The following is a 15,900-nucleotide window of genomic DNA, read 5'->3' on the forward strand; positions in this document are numbered from 1 at the left end:
AAAAGAAATAAAAAAAACCTTTACTGACATTAAGTTTCTATCTGTTAAGTTTCTATCTTTCTGTTCAATTTCTATTAAGTACTGTCAGGGTAGTCATGTAACATGTTCTGCATTTACCTGCATTTCCATGTTTGTTTAAGGAGTTTGTGATTAGTATAAATTTTAACATGTCAGCTCAACTTTTAACTGAAGGGCTCATATCAAATACGTTAACTGGAAAGGCAGTTAAAAGTGTTTCATAGCTTCACCTAATTGAAGGTAGCCTTAATCTCTGATGTTCCTTGCTGGTGAGAACAGGTGTTGGGACAAGTCAACTGGTAAAAAATGGAGTCTGGAAAAATGGATTTAGAAGGAACTTGAAATACTTCTATAACAAAATAATAGAAGATTTTCTTATAGCATAGATCACAGATTTGGTTACAGGGACATTCTGAATTCCTCACTCTCATGGAATAGGTCCTAATGTTAAATGTCTGTTTTGAAAGTTCTGAAGTAAGCTTTGATTTTTCTTATTTCATTCCCCCTCCAATCCCTTCCTACTCTTGTGTTTGAGTTGCATTAATCTTTCAGCATAAGAACAGAGATAGCTTTACTTGAAGTCAGTAGTAGCTGCTGAATAGTCATTTGTGTTCTAATATCTGATTATTTTTTTTAATGAAAAATCTGATTTGGGGGTCCTGAATGCAGTATTGTGTGCAGTTTACTGGAACAGACCTTTTCTATCTCTTATAGCGTGTAGGCGTGGGTGGCTGTGCAGTGGTTTATCCCTTATTTATGTGTTCAAGCAGACAGAGCATCTGAAAGCATCAGTAATATGTTTAAAACAGAAAAGGGAGGAGATGGGCTCTGAAATGTTTTGACCCCTGAATTACATGCTGGTGGTATTACTAAAAGTAACATTTAGTGCATCCTCTCCCTGCCATGAAAATATTTTTTTTATTATTATTATTATTTCTTAATCTTTCAGGCATCTCTTCTGAAATGGCTCTTGTGCTAGTCACTGAGGAGTTAAATGTAGCTTGGGATAAAGAGGACTGTTACTGTAAGGTTTTTAAACTAGACTGCTCTGGAAAAAAGATAACCATTGAAGACTGTGAAAGGCTTTTTGGATGGTAACCAAGTAAAGGAAGCTCTGATGTTCTTTGGCGTTGCTGCTTGCTGCTCTGGCTCACCAGGATCCTGGCACCCTGTCACTGTGCCCTCATTGCCTCCATAGCTCTAGTTCTCCTGTCAGGGAATTCCACCATACAATAGGTCCCCTGAGGCTACTTGGATGAGTGACAACCAGCCAGCTCCAAAGTGACAAGTGTTTGAATGCCTAATTGGGTCAGTGCACAGGTGCTTGCTCCTCATGAGTGAGATGTTCTAGCTTTTCTTTGTGATGTTCTCTTGGTTCCCCTCGTTTTTCCTACAGTTTCGAAACACAGCTGTCAATATTTTGATGCAAGAGAGTAGGCATTGCGAAAGGAAAAGGATCTCTTTTTGGTTAAACAGGCTTTAGTGATTGAGTACTGACTGGAGGGAGGCAAAGAAATCCATTAAAGTGATAGAAGTTTGATGATGCAAATTGACATTGTAATAGGTAATAAAGTGATTTACTTGGTTGGTGTAAACATACATTGTCTTAATCTCTGTTAAGTAGTTCTCATCCTGGTTAGACCTACATTCTTGGGCATCAGCAATTGCGTGGGAGAGAAAAAGAACTTGTTTTGTTGTAGCAGCACAATGAAGTTTTTTCTGAGTCTAATTAAACAACTTGCCTTCATAGAGTGCAGTGAGATACAGGTAGCTGATATGCAATGGAACTGTTTTATCTTATTGAAGGCTTGGTCTGTGCAGTGAAAACCACTGACATGAAGTCCATATTACTCAAATTTAGTTGCCCTCCTTTTATCTCTTACCCTAAGCACCACAGAATAACTGGGATTGCAAAGGGTGTCTGGAGATCATCCACTCCAACACTCCCCCTGCTCAAAGCACAATCAGCTAGAGCAGCTTGCTGTTTGGCCACCTAGTTCAAGTGCTCGACCACCCTTACAGTAAAAATGTGCTTTCTTCTGCTCTGGGGATTTAATCTGTTTTAATTTGAGCCCATTGACTCTTGCCTTGTTGCTGGGCACCTCTGAGAAGTTGTGTACCCCTGCCACCCTCAGGTATTTATACATGTCGGTAAGATCTCCCTGAGCCTTCTCTTGTCCAGGCTAGAGTTCCCAGCTCTTTCAGTCTCACTGCATATGTCAAATGCTCCAATCCCTTAATCGTCTTTGCAGTCCTTCACTGGACTCATTTTAGGCTGCTTATGTTTTGCTTGTACTGGGGAGCCCACAAGTGGGCACAGCACTCAGAGCTGTCTCATCAGTGCTGAATAGAGGGGAAGGATCATCCATCTCCCTTGACTTTCTGGCAGCAATTTTCCTAATGCCGCCCAAGATGCTATTAACCTTCCTTGCTACAAGGGTATGCTGCTGGCTTATGGTCTACTTGGAGCCCACCAGGACCCCCGAGTGCTTTTCTGCAGAGCTGCTTGCCAGCTGGTCATCCCCCATCCTGTACTGTCGCCTAGGGTTATTCTTCCTGAGGTACACGACTTTGTATTTCCTTTGTGAACTTTAAGAGATTCCTGTTGGTTTATTAGTCAGCTTTTCAAGGTCCCTCCTAATGCCAGTACAACCAGCTAGTGTATCAGCCACTCCTGCTAGTTCCTGTCATCAGCAAGCTTGCTGAGGGTGCATGCACTCTGTCCCATCATCCAGGTTATTAATGAAGGATTAAGCTGTACTGGCCACAGTATTGATCCCTGTGGTACACCAGCAGTCACTTTCCTCCAGCTGGACTTCATCCTGATCACAGCCTTTTGAGCCCAGGAGTTCAGCCAGATATCAGTTCATCTCAGTGTCCATTTATGTAATCTGTACTTCATCAATTTGTCTGTAGGACACAGTGTCAAAACCCTTCAAAAAGTCAAGATAAACAACATCTGCTGCTTTCCTGAGGCAGCCAGTAGCTGGTCTGTTCTGCTCTGAGTGTCTCAGTCCCAGCAGGTGCTGCTGGAAAGGTTGCTCTATGAAATCAGTGCTTCCTTGGGTCAAGGTTTGTTTAAAACAATGTTGTCACTTTTGCTTTGGCTAATTCAAATGTGTTTTCCTAAAATAATGCTTTTTTTTTTAGATGGTGTATATTTGAAAGAGGAAGAGTAGTCATTTAAACCTTGTCAAGTTTGAAAGTATTCCAAGTGATGTGGTCAGTTACATAGCTATTGTCAACATTGTTTATATAGCAACTGTGTTCCAACCTCACTGTCTTTACTAATAAAAAGACCTGCTGACACAGGTTAAAAATAAAGACAGAAAAGTTTAACACAGTGTCTTATAGCTGTGTGCTGCGTAACATAGACTGAAGAAAGAAAACTTTCAGGTGTTAGGAATCGGAGGAATTATAATAGCAGAAGCACAGTTTTTCCAGTCAGTTTACATTATTCCTTGTAAAACCTTTATTGTGGAAAAAAGTCCTCATTTTGAAAGGACTGTCATATCATCTAGTTTAAACTTAGGAAACCTGATAGGAGAAATCAGCTGGAAAAGAGAAGCATATTTCAGTAATGTATGGTTTCTTAACAGCAGCAAAGGGAAGATGAAAATGGTTTCTTATTCAAGAATGTAAATGTAAGTATTTTTAAGTGACAGAAATTGCCTCTAAAAGTCAGAGAAATTTTAATGGATTGGAGAATGGATAGCTGTAGAAAGGGGACACATCTAGTTCTTTTTGTGGGAAAGCATGAATGCATTTATGTTAAAAATACCTCCCAAAACTCTTATTTTGTGATAGTAAACTGATGTGTTTCATGAATTAGTTTGCATCTAAACAGAGTTTTAAAACGGAAGTAGCTGTAACTTGTTTAGGAACCACAGCCACTCTAGTTCTATTAAAGCGTGCCCGAATGTAGTTATTTTTCTAGGATAGTTGTACTGTTCATATAAAACACTGGGGTTTGCGTAGGTTTTCTTCTCACTTGACAGTCTCTGATTTCCTCATATGTAAATTGGTTAAATTAAATTGACCTCTTTCTTCAGGTGTTCCTTTTTTAGTTCTCTTGCAACGTGGTTTTTTTTTTTTTTCAATATCCTAAAAAATGATGTAAAGAAAACATGTTATCCTTGGGTTTATATATTTCAGTATTTATATGCACCATCACAATAGCTTTTCAGTTAGCTATATTTATTTCCAAAAGTTTTTACTCATATGACACAATGCATTGTTACATGGTCACAGAATGGTTGAGGTTGGAAGGGACATCTGGAGATCTGGTCCAACATAGCTGCTTAAGCAATGGCCCAGGACCATGTCCAGGTGGCTTTTGAACATCTCCATGATGGAGGCTCCACAGCTTCCCTGATCAACCTGTGCCATTGCTCAGACACCTCACAGTAAAAGTGCTCCTGGATGTTCAGAGGGAACCTCTCGTGTTTCAGTTTGTTTGTGCCCATGTGATCTCAGTATGCTCAGATGATCTCAGAGCTTTGCTTTCCAGAGATCCATGACTGCACTTTTTCTGTCTTTTAAAAATAGCTTGTAGGAGTGGTAGTCATTCAGGAGTTGTTACGTGTACAAACTGGGAAAGAAAACCACATACCAGATGTTCTTGTTGAATACTTGGGTCAGCTCCAGTAGTAATAAAGCCTTCCTGAGCTTGAAAACACTTCACCACTCAAAACTTACTTGAAACTTGGGAAATATTCTTTTTCTGGCTCAGTTAGAGGAGTGATTTAAACCATTTTAAACATTGGGGAAGTCAGTTACATACTTCTAAATTGGTGCAATCAAACATTTTCTGTTACAAGTATGTCACTGGATAGAAATAGAACCAAAAGCCAAGAAGAGGCACTCTCTTCAACACAAATGCTATTTTTCTTTTTTTAGCTGGAAGTTTCCCAGCAGTTGACAATACTGTCTGTAGCTGATCCTGCTTTAATTACAGAACAACTACTAGATTCCATCTAGTTTTCTGTTAATACATTAACACCAGCTTGTGCATATCTTTGTTTTAGAAAGCTTGGAGGGGCGATAGGGAAGAGGTAATGAAACAGTAAATGTTACCCTAAACAGTTCTTACAAATCTGACAGAATAAAGCAAAAGTGTAACCAACATTAAACAAAACTCTTAAGCTACACCAGAAGACTTTTTTTTATGTGAGTGCATATAACTTCCAGTTGTGGCTGAAGTCCTGAAGTTTGGAAGATGGTTATGTTTTTTTGCTTTTGTTAATAACTTTTCCTCCCATAAAATGATGCCTAAGTGGAAGCTTAGGTGAAACTTACACACATGCTTTTACTTACTGCGGCTACTCTGTATGGCAATTATAGATCATTTGATCTTTAAAGACTCTTCAAGCTATTCAGTTAGTAGAATAATGAAATAATTTAGTTTATGAGGTTGTCTGTTGGACCAGGAAATCATGCAGTCCAGCCTCCTGTTCAAAGCAAGGCAAACTTTAGAGTCAGAGCAGATTATTCAGGATTTTTTCCCATTCAGTTTTAAAGCTCTCCAAGGGAGTAAATTTTATGGCCTTCTCAGGCAACTTAGTATGTCCTTAACTGCTCTCTTTGGAGAATATTTTTATGCAAGTCTGTACTTTTCTGTGCTGTACCTTGTGACTTCTGCTTCTTGGCTTTTTTGTAGTGCATTTTGAAGGAGTCTGTGTGTTTTCTGCAGCTCCTCTCCTGCTATGACTTTAAGGAAATAGTATTGGGAATGAACAAAAGCCTAAGCATCAGCTTGACTCGATACTTTATGAAACACAGATACTGTTGGGAAGTGTTATACTTACTTGTTTAAAGTCTAATTCTACTAAATATTTTATGGAGTGTATTGACAAGAGAAATGGGCAAAGAAACGTATTACTGAGAAAGACTTCAGCATTGAACCAAGACCTGTTGTAAGGAAATCCCAGAATATGTCTGTTTTTGCTTGGGTCTGTCATGTGGAAAGCTTAGAAATGCTGAATTTTTTTTTTATAGAATGGTTTACCGACAAGTAAGCTTAATGCTCGCATTTTCAGGAATGGGTGGTAAAAAAGAAGCTGAAGCAAAGGACATAATTGAGGTTTTAGAAGAATTTCTGATACTGTGAAACACGAAAGATAAGCTTACAAAATCAGCTAGGAAAAGACCACTGGAATGGATTACACCAAGATATAAAGGGCAAAGGATAACAGTTCAATGTGGAGAGGGATAAGCTGTTTCTTAGGTTACTGTTTTTTATTACTGTCTATAGTAAAAGAAAACAAAAAAGGTGCAGTTTCTTGATTTTATTATAAATTACAGAAGGGTTAGTAAGTGTAATGAACAGACATAATTTTACAGGATAATCTGGGAAGATTCATGCATCAGTAAAATATAATGGATGTAATAAAGGCAGAAAATGTGCATTTTAATATCCAGAGGGCTTCAGCCTCTATTTAAGGCAAGTGTTCTTTTGCAGAGAAGTATAGCTAACCCTGAACTATCTGAATATTTTTCTAGTGTTTTACAGCGGCAGTTTATAATGTCTAAATACATGTGAGTATTTAAGTGACTGATAGCAGTGTAACACTTCGCTTTAATTTTGTACTATTTATTTCAAGGAAATCATATTCCAAAATCTTGAAGACAGCAGAATCATTTGTGCGTTAACTGAGCTACACATTCATTTCTGAAGCAAGATGTTCATGTTATCAGTGTTACAAGCTGGTAGTACTTGAAGAGACATCCAAAATGCATGGAGATTTTACTAAGAAGCTAGGGATATAATGACCTAACAATTCTAGACCTGTGCTTCAGATAGAAAGGATAAAAGAAAGTAGTGAGTTGTAACTAACTTCCTCCTTCCCTTTTTCTCCCCAGAAATATATGTCAGTTAGTTCCCCTATATGAGAAGCATATAGTAACACCAAGGGAAGGCACAGAGTGGATAGAAGGTTATTTACTGCTGAAAATAGTAGTAACTGCTCCATTGAATGGGCTTTAATCATGACTTTGTCGCAGTCTTCAAATCCTGAATATTTCATTGTGCTGCCTCTAGAATAAAATATCAGTCCGTTCACTAGGGTGTGGGTCGCTCATGTTTTCTGAGCCACAGTGGCTCCTGGCTAAACTGAAAATAACCTTCTAAAATTTGCAGAAGTGTTAAGAGTAACAAGATGGAAGCTGTATTTATTCCTCATGACCCGCACTGCTCCCAGCATGATGCTGTATGTACCTCACCCAGAATTAATTCCTCACCTACCCCTCTTGTCTTCAGAGGAGGATGAGGCTGGTGCCTGATCTCCAGATGTGGCTCTTTTCTTCTCCAATAAGGACTGTGGCCTATTTGCATTTAAGAGGCTCAGCAGGGACAGAGAAGCAGCTTTAGTCTTTTGCTGATTTTGTGATCAGGGGGAGTGCTGTTGGTGTACCCTAACTCCTCTTGGTTATGTCACGTGTGCCTCTGACAGCAAGTCAGATCAAACTTATTAACACTTTAACTTCACAAGGGTTCTTATAACTTAGTCTACTTTCTGAAATATGATTGCAAAACAAAAATGAGAAATTTAGTCCCAACAACACAGATACCTGTCCAGCCTTCCATCCTCAGAGGGTAACTGATGTTCACCTTTTCTGTAGGCAGGTATAGCAGTAGTTCAGGCTCTGTTTTCTGATTGTGTCCTGTGAGCAGTAATCCCAACCCTTTCCTTGGTTGCCTCTTTTGGTAGAAACCTAATTGTTCTATTTCCAGATTTTAATTTAATTTTTCACTAGCAGGGCTTCCTTTCTCTCTTTCCTTGTACAGTCTCCTAAACTTTTGTGTTATTTGCAGTGGACAGCTTTTTTTCCCTCATTTGAAGCCTGGCTGCTCTGTGATGCTGCATATGATAACGCAAGAATCTAACTGAGGGTGCTTAGGAAAGGAAACTAATTAGAAGTGCTTATCAATTGAAGATTAAGATTAAAAATAAGTCTAGCAGCAGATGACAGACTTTTTTCTAATATACAGGTGCCAGTTGTTGTTTTGCCTTTTTTTTTTTTAATGAAATACTCATTCTGAGTTCTGTGAATATTTTAAAAAGTGTATTTTGGGAATCTCATTTTGTATCCAAACCATAAAGAAAACAAGTTCTTTAAATTAACACTTCTTGGAGTATAATTAAAAAAACATGATTTCCAAACTTCAGTTGCATTGCTTAGTTTTACTCTCAGAAAGCCAAGCAGACAGTATACAGAATGTGTCCTAATGGGCTATCAGGTCATGTAACTGTTATGTTAGCATAAGTTCATCTGAGTGGGAGATTAAGTGAGACTTTGGTAAGGGTTTGAACTGTGAAATATAAATTAAAATGCAGTTGAATAACTATATTTTTTAATGCAGCTTTCAGTAGAGTCATAATTTTTAGGGTAAAGGGATACTTTTTTTGAGGCTATGTGTTGGCGGATGGGGGCATCATTCCATCCCAACACATCCAGTCAGTTGCCAGCACCTATAATAAATGCTCGGAGCAATGTAGAGATATTCCAGCTGCTCCAGCCAATGAGCCAGCTTCATTTGGAGCTTGGCTCAAACACCTCTATACAAATGTCCATAGCACGAGGAACAAACAAGAGGAATTAGAGATGTGTGCATGTCTACGGGGGTATGATATAATAGGCATTGCAGAAACAGGGTGGGATGGCTCCTTTGACTGGAGTGTTGGAATGGAAGGTTACAGACTCTTTAGAAAAGACAGCCTGGCAGGCGTGGAGTGGGAGTTGCCCTTTATGTTAGGGATAGGCTAGAGAGTATGGAACTCTGTCTGGGGACAGGTGAGCAGTCAACAGAGAGTTTGTGGGTCAGGGTTAAAGGGAAAACAGCGATGGGAGACATTACTGTGGGGATCTGTTACAGACCACCTGATCAAGAGGAATCTGCGGATGAAGCACTCTATAGACAGATAGGAAAAGCCTCACCCCCACAGGCCCTTGTTCTTATGGGTGACAACCACCCTGACATCTGTTGGAATGACGGTACAGCCCGGCACAAGCAATCCAGGAGGTTCCTCGATTGTGTGGAAGGTAACTTCCTTCTGCAAGTAATAGAGGAACCGACAAGAAAAGGTGCCATGCTTGACCTCGTGCTCACCAACAGGGAAGGGCTCGTCAGAAATGTGACATTCCAGGGAAGCCTTGGATGCAGCAATCATGAGATGGTCAAATTTGAGATCCTTAAGACAGTGAGAAGAGCGTGCTTAGTAAGGTAAGTATTAAGAACCTGCTTAGTAAGGTTCCATGGGATATAGCCCTGCAGGGCAGGGAGGCCCAAGACTCTTGGTTGATATTCAAGGATCACCTCCTACAAGCTCAGGAGTGTTGCATCCCAACTATAAGGAAGTGCAGCAGGAGGGCCAGGAGACCTCCTTGGATGGATAAGGAGCTCCTGAGGAAAATTCAAATGAAAAAGGAGACTTATAAAAAGTGTAAGCAAGGACAGGAGGCCTGGGAAGAGTACAGGGATGTTGTCCGGGAAGCTAGGGACCAGGTTAGGAAAGCTAAGGCCCAGTTAGAATCAAACTTGGCTAGGGATATTAAGGATAACCGGAAGAGATTCTACAGGTGCATAGCAAATAAAAAACAGACTAGGGAGAAGGTAGTCCGCCTCAGGAAGCTCTCAGGTGAACTAGCTACACAGGATTTGGAGAAGGCTGAGGTTCTGAATGACTTCTTTACCTTGGTCTTCACTGGCAAAAGCTCTGATCACACCACCCAAGTCTTGAAAGGCAGACGCAGGGACTGTGAGAATGAAGACCTTGGGCCCACTGTAGGAGAGGATCTGGTTTGAGACCATCTTAAAAATCTGAACGTACACAAGTCCATGGGTCCTGATGAAATCCATCCGCCGGTCCTGAAGGAGCTGGTGAGTGAAGTTGCTAAGCCACTGGCCATCATATTTGAAAAATGATGGCAGTCAGGTGAAGTTCCCGATGACTGGAAAAAGGGAAATATAACCCCCATTTTGAGGACAGGGAAAATGATTGACCCAGGGAATTACAGACCAGCCAGTCTCACCTCTGTGCCTGGCAAAATCTTGGAGCAGATTCTCCTGGAAGTCATGCTAAGGCACATGAAAATCAACAAGGTGCTTGGTGACAGCCAGCATGGCTTCACTAAGGGGAAATCCTGCCTGACAAATTTGGTGGCCTTCTATGATGGGGCTACAGAACTGATGGACAGGGGTAGAGCAGTTGATGTCATCTACCTGGACTTGTGCAAAGCCTTCAACACTGTTCCACATGACATACATTGTCTCTAAATTGGAGAGACATCAATTTGATGGATGGACTGCTTGGTGGATAGAGAACTGGCTGGATGGCCGCACACAAAGAGTTGTGGTCAATGGCTCAGTGTCCAGCTGGAGACCTGTAACGAGTGGTGGCCCTCAGGGATCGGTGTTGGGACCGGTCTTGTTCAACATCTTTATTGCTGACATGGACAGTGGGATTGAGTGCGCCCTCAGCAAGTTTGCCGATGACACCAAGCTGTGTGGTTCGGTTGATACGCTGGAGGGAAGGAATGCCATCCAGAGGGACCTTGACACGCTTGTGAGGTGGGCTGATGCCAACCTCATGAAGTTTAACCATGCCAAGTGCAAGGTCCTACACCTGGGTCAGAGCAATCCCAGACACAACTACAGGCTGGGCTGAGAAGAGATTCAGAGTGGCCCTGCGGAGAAGGACTTGGGGGTGCTGGTTGATGAGAAAATGAAGAGGAGCTGGCTTCAGCATGTGCTCACAGCCCAGAAAGCGAACAGTATCCTGGGCTGCACCAAAAGGAGCGTGACCAGCAGGTCCAAGGAGGTGATCCTGCCCCTCTACTCTGCTCTCGAGAGACCTCACCTGGAGTATTGTGTGCAGTTCTGGTGTCCTCAACATAAGAAGAACATGGAACTGTTGGAACAAGTCCAGAGGAGGGCCACGAGAATGATCAGGGGACTGGAGCACCTCCTGTATGAAGATAGGCTGAGAAAGTTGGGGCTGTTCAGCCTGGAGAAGAGAAGGCTGCGTGGAGACATCATAGCAGCCTTCCAGTATCTGAAGGGGGCCTATAGGGATGCTGGGGAGGGACTCTTCATTAGGGACTGTAGTGACAGGACAAGGGGTAATGGGTTAAAACTTAAACAGGGGAAGTTTAGATTGGATATAAGGAGGAAATTCTTTCCTGTTAGGGTAGTGAAGCACTGGAATGGGTTGCCCAGGGAGGTTGTGAATGCTCCATCCCTGGCAGTGTTCAAGGCCAGGCTGGACAGAGCCTTGGGTGATATGGTTTAGTGCGAGGTGTCCCTGCCCATGGCAGGGGGGTTGGAACTAAATGGTCTTAAGGTCCTTTCCAACCCGAACTATTCTATGATTCTATGATTTGAGACCCCATCTTCATCTCTGTTCTCCTTAATCCTACAACTATACATATATTTCATTATTTTAAAAAATGATAGAGAAATCAAATACAAAGATCTGGGGAATGTAAAGCTACACAGATTGCCATTTTGAAAATATTTTTCATTTTCATTGTTTTATCTAAATAATATATCCACTTTACAAATCTTTTAATGTCTGCTGCACATCTGCTGCTCTAATTTTCCTGTGCTTTTCTAGCTGCTGTGTTGCTAGAACCTGCTCAAGTAAATGGAAAGGTTACAGTGCGCTCAATGGGAGAAATGTCTCGGTGAAGTGAGAAAAGCATTAGAAAATATGTTGTATGAGGCCTTGAAAAAAGAGTAAGAAGTAATAGTTGAGCTATTGAAGTAATGTCTTCAATATGAATTTGTATGCAAGAAGCTTATCTTTAACTGCATTTGTTCATTTTTAATGAAGGTTAGCCCTTCATGATAATATATTCTAACACCCTTAACAGGCCTGAGTTAGTGTTTACAAATCTTGATTTTTCTGAATTGACAATATAAAAAATACTCACTAAAATATTAATAATAAAATGTGTCATGCGTGATGAACAGCCTGTATTCTAGGGTAAACATTTTTTTAAAGCAGTTGTTTCCAAACAGCAAAAATCAAATAGATTATTCATGCCACGCAGGGCATCACTGCAATTCAGTGTTACCTCAGTTTACATTTTTCTGACAGATAACAGAGTTTCCAGAACTGTGTGAGCTACAGAGTTTACAGTATTGTGAAACGATGTCAGCATTTTTAGGATATTTACTGCAGTTATTTGGCATTTTCTTTAATAAGAAATTCCTCTGTTAAGTTTCATCTTCAAATTTCCTGTCTTGTGCCCTTCTGAGTCCTTTTGCTTTATTATGGAAAACTGTTTATTTTGAGGTTTGAAACTGGGAATATAAAGGTGTTTCAGTCACTAAAAATAAAAATTCAATAACTTAATGCTCACCTCCACTGTGTTTCTTATGCTGTGTCATAATTTAAACCTTGCCAACTTCAAATATATGACACACAGTCAATTTGGAGGACCTGCCAGAAATGCAGCAACTGTGTAAAGAGAGGCTAAATACTTGTAGAAGTTTAAATTGTCTAAGAAACACATTTTCAAGTATGAAAGATTTTCAAATTGGAATGCAGTGCTTCTGTGTAGCTAGATCTATTAATTACCAGAGTAACTATTACAGTTCTCAAAAGCATTGTTGTAATGGAATTTGGGATTGTGTTTGGTGAGAACTACTACCTCCTGCATATGGCTGTATTCACCTCAGTGAACTTCATCCAGTCAAAAATTGATTTTTATGGCTGGAGGCCTATCAAGCAACTCTGCCCTTCCCACTGACTGTGGAAAGATGAATTAAGCATTAGAGGCTGTTCCCTCTGGAGTCTCTCTGGGCTGATCTACAACTTGAAGGTTTTGTTGGCAATTTACTGGGCAATTAAAATTCTCAGGAAGTACTTCAAAGGAAAATGGATGTTTGGCTGGCAAGAATGGATGTTTTCCAGCCAGAGAAAAGAGAAAAATGTTGCAATGAAGATTTAAACCCTGTAGGTCTTTTTTAAATAGCCTATCACTGACTATCAGCTCTTCCTACTAGTTTCAGTTTGTCTGGACAAGTTTCTCCAGTCCTCTGTGTGATATGGAGGCTTTTAGGCCACTCAGGTTTTGGAGGTATTGAAGCTCCTTCACATCTAAAAAAATAGACTTCAGAAAGGTAGCATGCTTCTACCCACTAAAGTCTTTCAAGCAGTTGTAAGAGATAGAGCTCCCTCTTGAACGGTGATCTGGAATAACATAGAGCAACCATTCGTCCAAATTAGCCACATAAAGGACAGTACTAGTTGCCTTGGACTGTTTGCAGAGTCCAGGAGAATCAGACAACTTCAGTTTGTGCAAAGTAAATGGATTAAGTTTCTTAGAGTATACTTTAACACCCCCCCTCCCACACACACACACTGTTTTTCTCCATGTGTCATTGATTCAGCTAGCACAGGGTTTGCTGTTGAAAGAGTAAAGATCTTTAGGACCTTTTCCAGAGCAGTGAGATGTTTGGGGAATGTGAACAAGTATAAGCGTTTTAGGTGCAGCACTTTGGATCTTGGGAAATGAAATTTTCATGAATTTAGTTAACCAATACACTGGGAAGGCACAAAATTTTCCTTCAGCCTCCAGATGTTAAAAGTGGTTGTGGGATTTAATGGGAACCGTAAAAGAGTTATTTTTCTATGTTAACAAATAGAGTCTTGTTTCTTTCCTTAGGCAGTTCCCCCAAAATGGTATCTGGTCTGAGATGTGGCTGTGATTCTCAACATTTTCACATGTATGCTGCTATCAGTTTTTAACTTACTTCAAAAGTAAGCTTTTTAAGCTGAAGCTTTTGTAAAATTAATTTGCTCACTACATAAGTATGCTTTGTTTACTCAGTTGAAAGTTAACACAACTTCAGAAAAGCTGATGGGGCATTTGTTTGACTCACTTTTTGGCAGTGGTGGAGTAAAGTGATTAGTAACTCATGCCTAAACTATAAGGAAGCTGGATCCACACCTATTCTTTTTCAAGGTGTTTGACGCTTGTTCACTGGTATCCCAAAAGTAAGTTATGAAAAGTATTTTGAGAGCTTGATTCTTCAGACTGCTGTTGGGTACCTGTAGGAAGTTGCAGGAGTACTGACTAGCAGAAAGTAAAACTGGGAAGGGTGTTTGATCCATGAGTTCTATTTAAAATATCTTATTAAAGGCTTACCACAGCCAAATGTGTTATACTGACTGAAGCAATCATAGAATCATAGAATGGTTGGGGTTGGACAAGATCATCTAGTTCATCACCACCCTTGTGTTTTCCCAGTATTACTGCCAACATTTAGATAATGCCTTTTGAAACTGAATTGAGGCCCATTTATTAATTTAAAGCTGTATCTTTGGAGGAGCTAGTGAAGTTGAAGAGGATTTAATTAATTACGTGTTGATATAAAAGCTTTACTTTAGACTTTAAAAGGGGAAAAGCCACAAAAAACCTCCATTAAACCTCTGAATGTTTATTGTGACATATCAAACTGAATAAAGATATTTTTCATTGAAGTAACTGTTTTACTAATGGTCCAAGGAGGATACTTAGTTTTATTCTTCTCACAAGCATGCTGTAGTAGAGTCTACTCTTTACCAAGTAGTTCTTAGCACTCTTATGGATCAGAAATAGCTTCCACAAAACAGCAACTAGCACATCAGAGTATTGGATTCCTCTTAGAGGGCACCCCTACACAGGAAGATGCCTAGATTTTGGAAGATAGTGTACTACTATTTCTTGTTTGCTGTACATACTCCATAGAAACAGTTATATTTTCTCAATTGCATAATGGCCCAACTTCAGAGTAATGCAAACTCCTGAGATTCTCGTGATTATGGCCCTTTGCTAGCATAGACCTGAACTGGAAAAAAAACCCTAGCATACAGTTTTCTTTCCACTCCATAGTTGCATTGCCACACTACTGTGCAAAGCATTGCTACATCCTTCTTCCATGCTCAAAGTCACAGTATGGTCTCATGACTGCACACACGATTTCAGCTCTGATTTCTGATTTCATACTGATGTAACAGTACTTTGAACTCCCAGAAAAGAATTTTTTCAATAGTTTTTGTTGGCTGTGATAAGCATTTCCTCACAGAGATTGCTAGTTATTGTGGATCCTGTGCACAAACATCTGTCTTGTGTTCAATGTAATAGGGAATGTAGATGCCCAGACCAACAGTGTGAATTCTCTGGAGCTAAATGCTCATGTCCTTATGGCATTCAGTGCTGGGAAGCCTGTGCTGTTGTTTTTGGTTTCGCTCTAAGGTGTTCAAGTAGGTTCTTGCGGCTTGTGTGGCTAGTATTCTCAGGTTGTTCATTGTCAAGCTATTGAATGTCCGTGCGTTGCATAGCATCCAGTGATGAATGACCTAACCAGTCAAGAACAAGTTTTTCTTCCCTGGAAAAATACAAATAAAAAATATTACAAACACTGAGTTGCAGATTGTAACAACAAATGTTCCTGCACCCGTGATTCTTCTTGCAGCTGCTACACACCATCTCTTCATACAAAGCCCCAGCTTTTCTTCTACACCTGCTGTTCAGCAGAGGTCTCTGCTGTAGGCTGTACATCTTGCCTCAGGGCTGCAGGGAACCTTCAAGAAGTGATATTGTACAGAGGAGTGAGCATAGGAGAGAAAGGTTACAGAGAACACAGGCTTAAGATACAGACAGACTGTAAGGGCAGTAGGTGGTATGGGCATTTGTACTTTGACAGATGTCAGCACTTGTATCTGTCATGCATGCAGTTACCTTCCCTCTCTGTTTAGTATTATAACTGCCTGTGACATGTTGTGTCTGGCAGTAGCTTCTTTGTGGAGCCTGAAGTGCAGTTTGCACAGCAGCTTTGCCCTTGGGCACTCTGTTGCACCCTGCTTGCTTCTCACAGACCTCAGGAAAGCA

The 15,900-nt window shown here is 40.4% G+C and overlaps 1 protein-coding gene across 34 annotated transcripts in view; it reads left to right on the top strand.

The window, feature by feature from the left end:
* Window positions 1-15,900, top strand: part of NRCAM (neuronal cell adhesion molecule) — a 154,977-nt gene that overhangs the window by 49,146 nt on the left and 89,931 nt on the right. Inside the window, exon 3 of one of the 34 annotated variants that reach the window (XM_061361131.1) lies at window positions 13,031-13,147. The exons of the other annotated variants lie outside the window; for them this stretch is intronic. The gene's annotated coding sequence lies outside the window, so the exon portion shown is untranslated. The remainder of the gene's footprint in view (window positions 1-13,030; window positions 13,148-15,900) is intronic. 34 annotated transcript variants of the gene reach the window in all.

Source organism: Neopsephotus bourkii, unplaced genomic scaffold (assembly GCF_033783945.1).
Source record: "Neopsephotus bourkii isolate Nb327-2 ecotype Australia unplaced genomic scaffold, CSIRO-AGI_Nbou_v1 NB_1053, whole genome shotgun sequence".
NCBI classification, from domain to species: Eukaryota; Metazoa; Chordata; class Aves; order Psittaciformes; family Psittacidae; genus Neopsephotus; species Neopsephotus bourkii.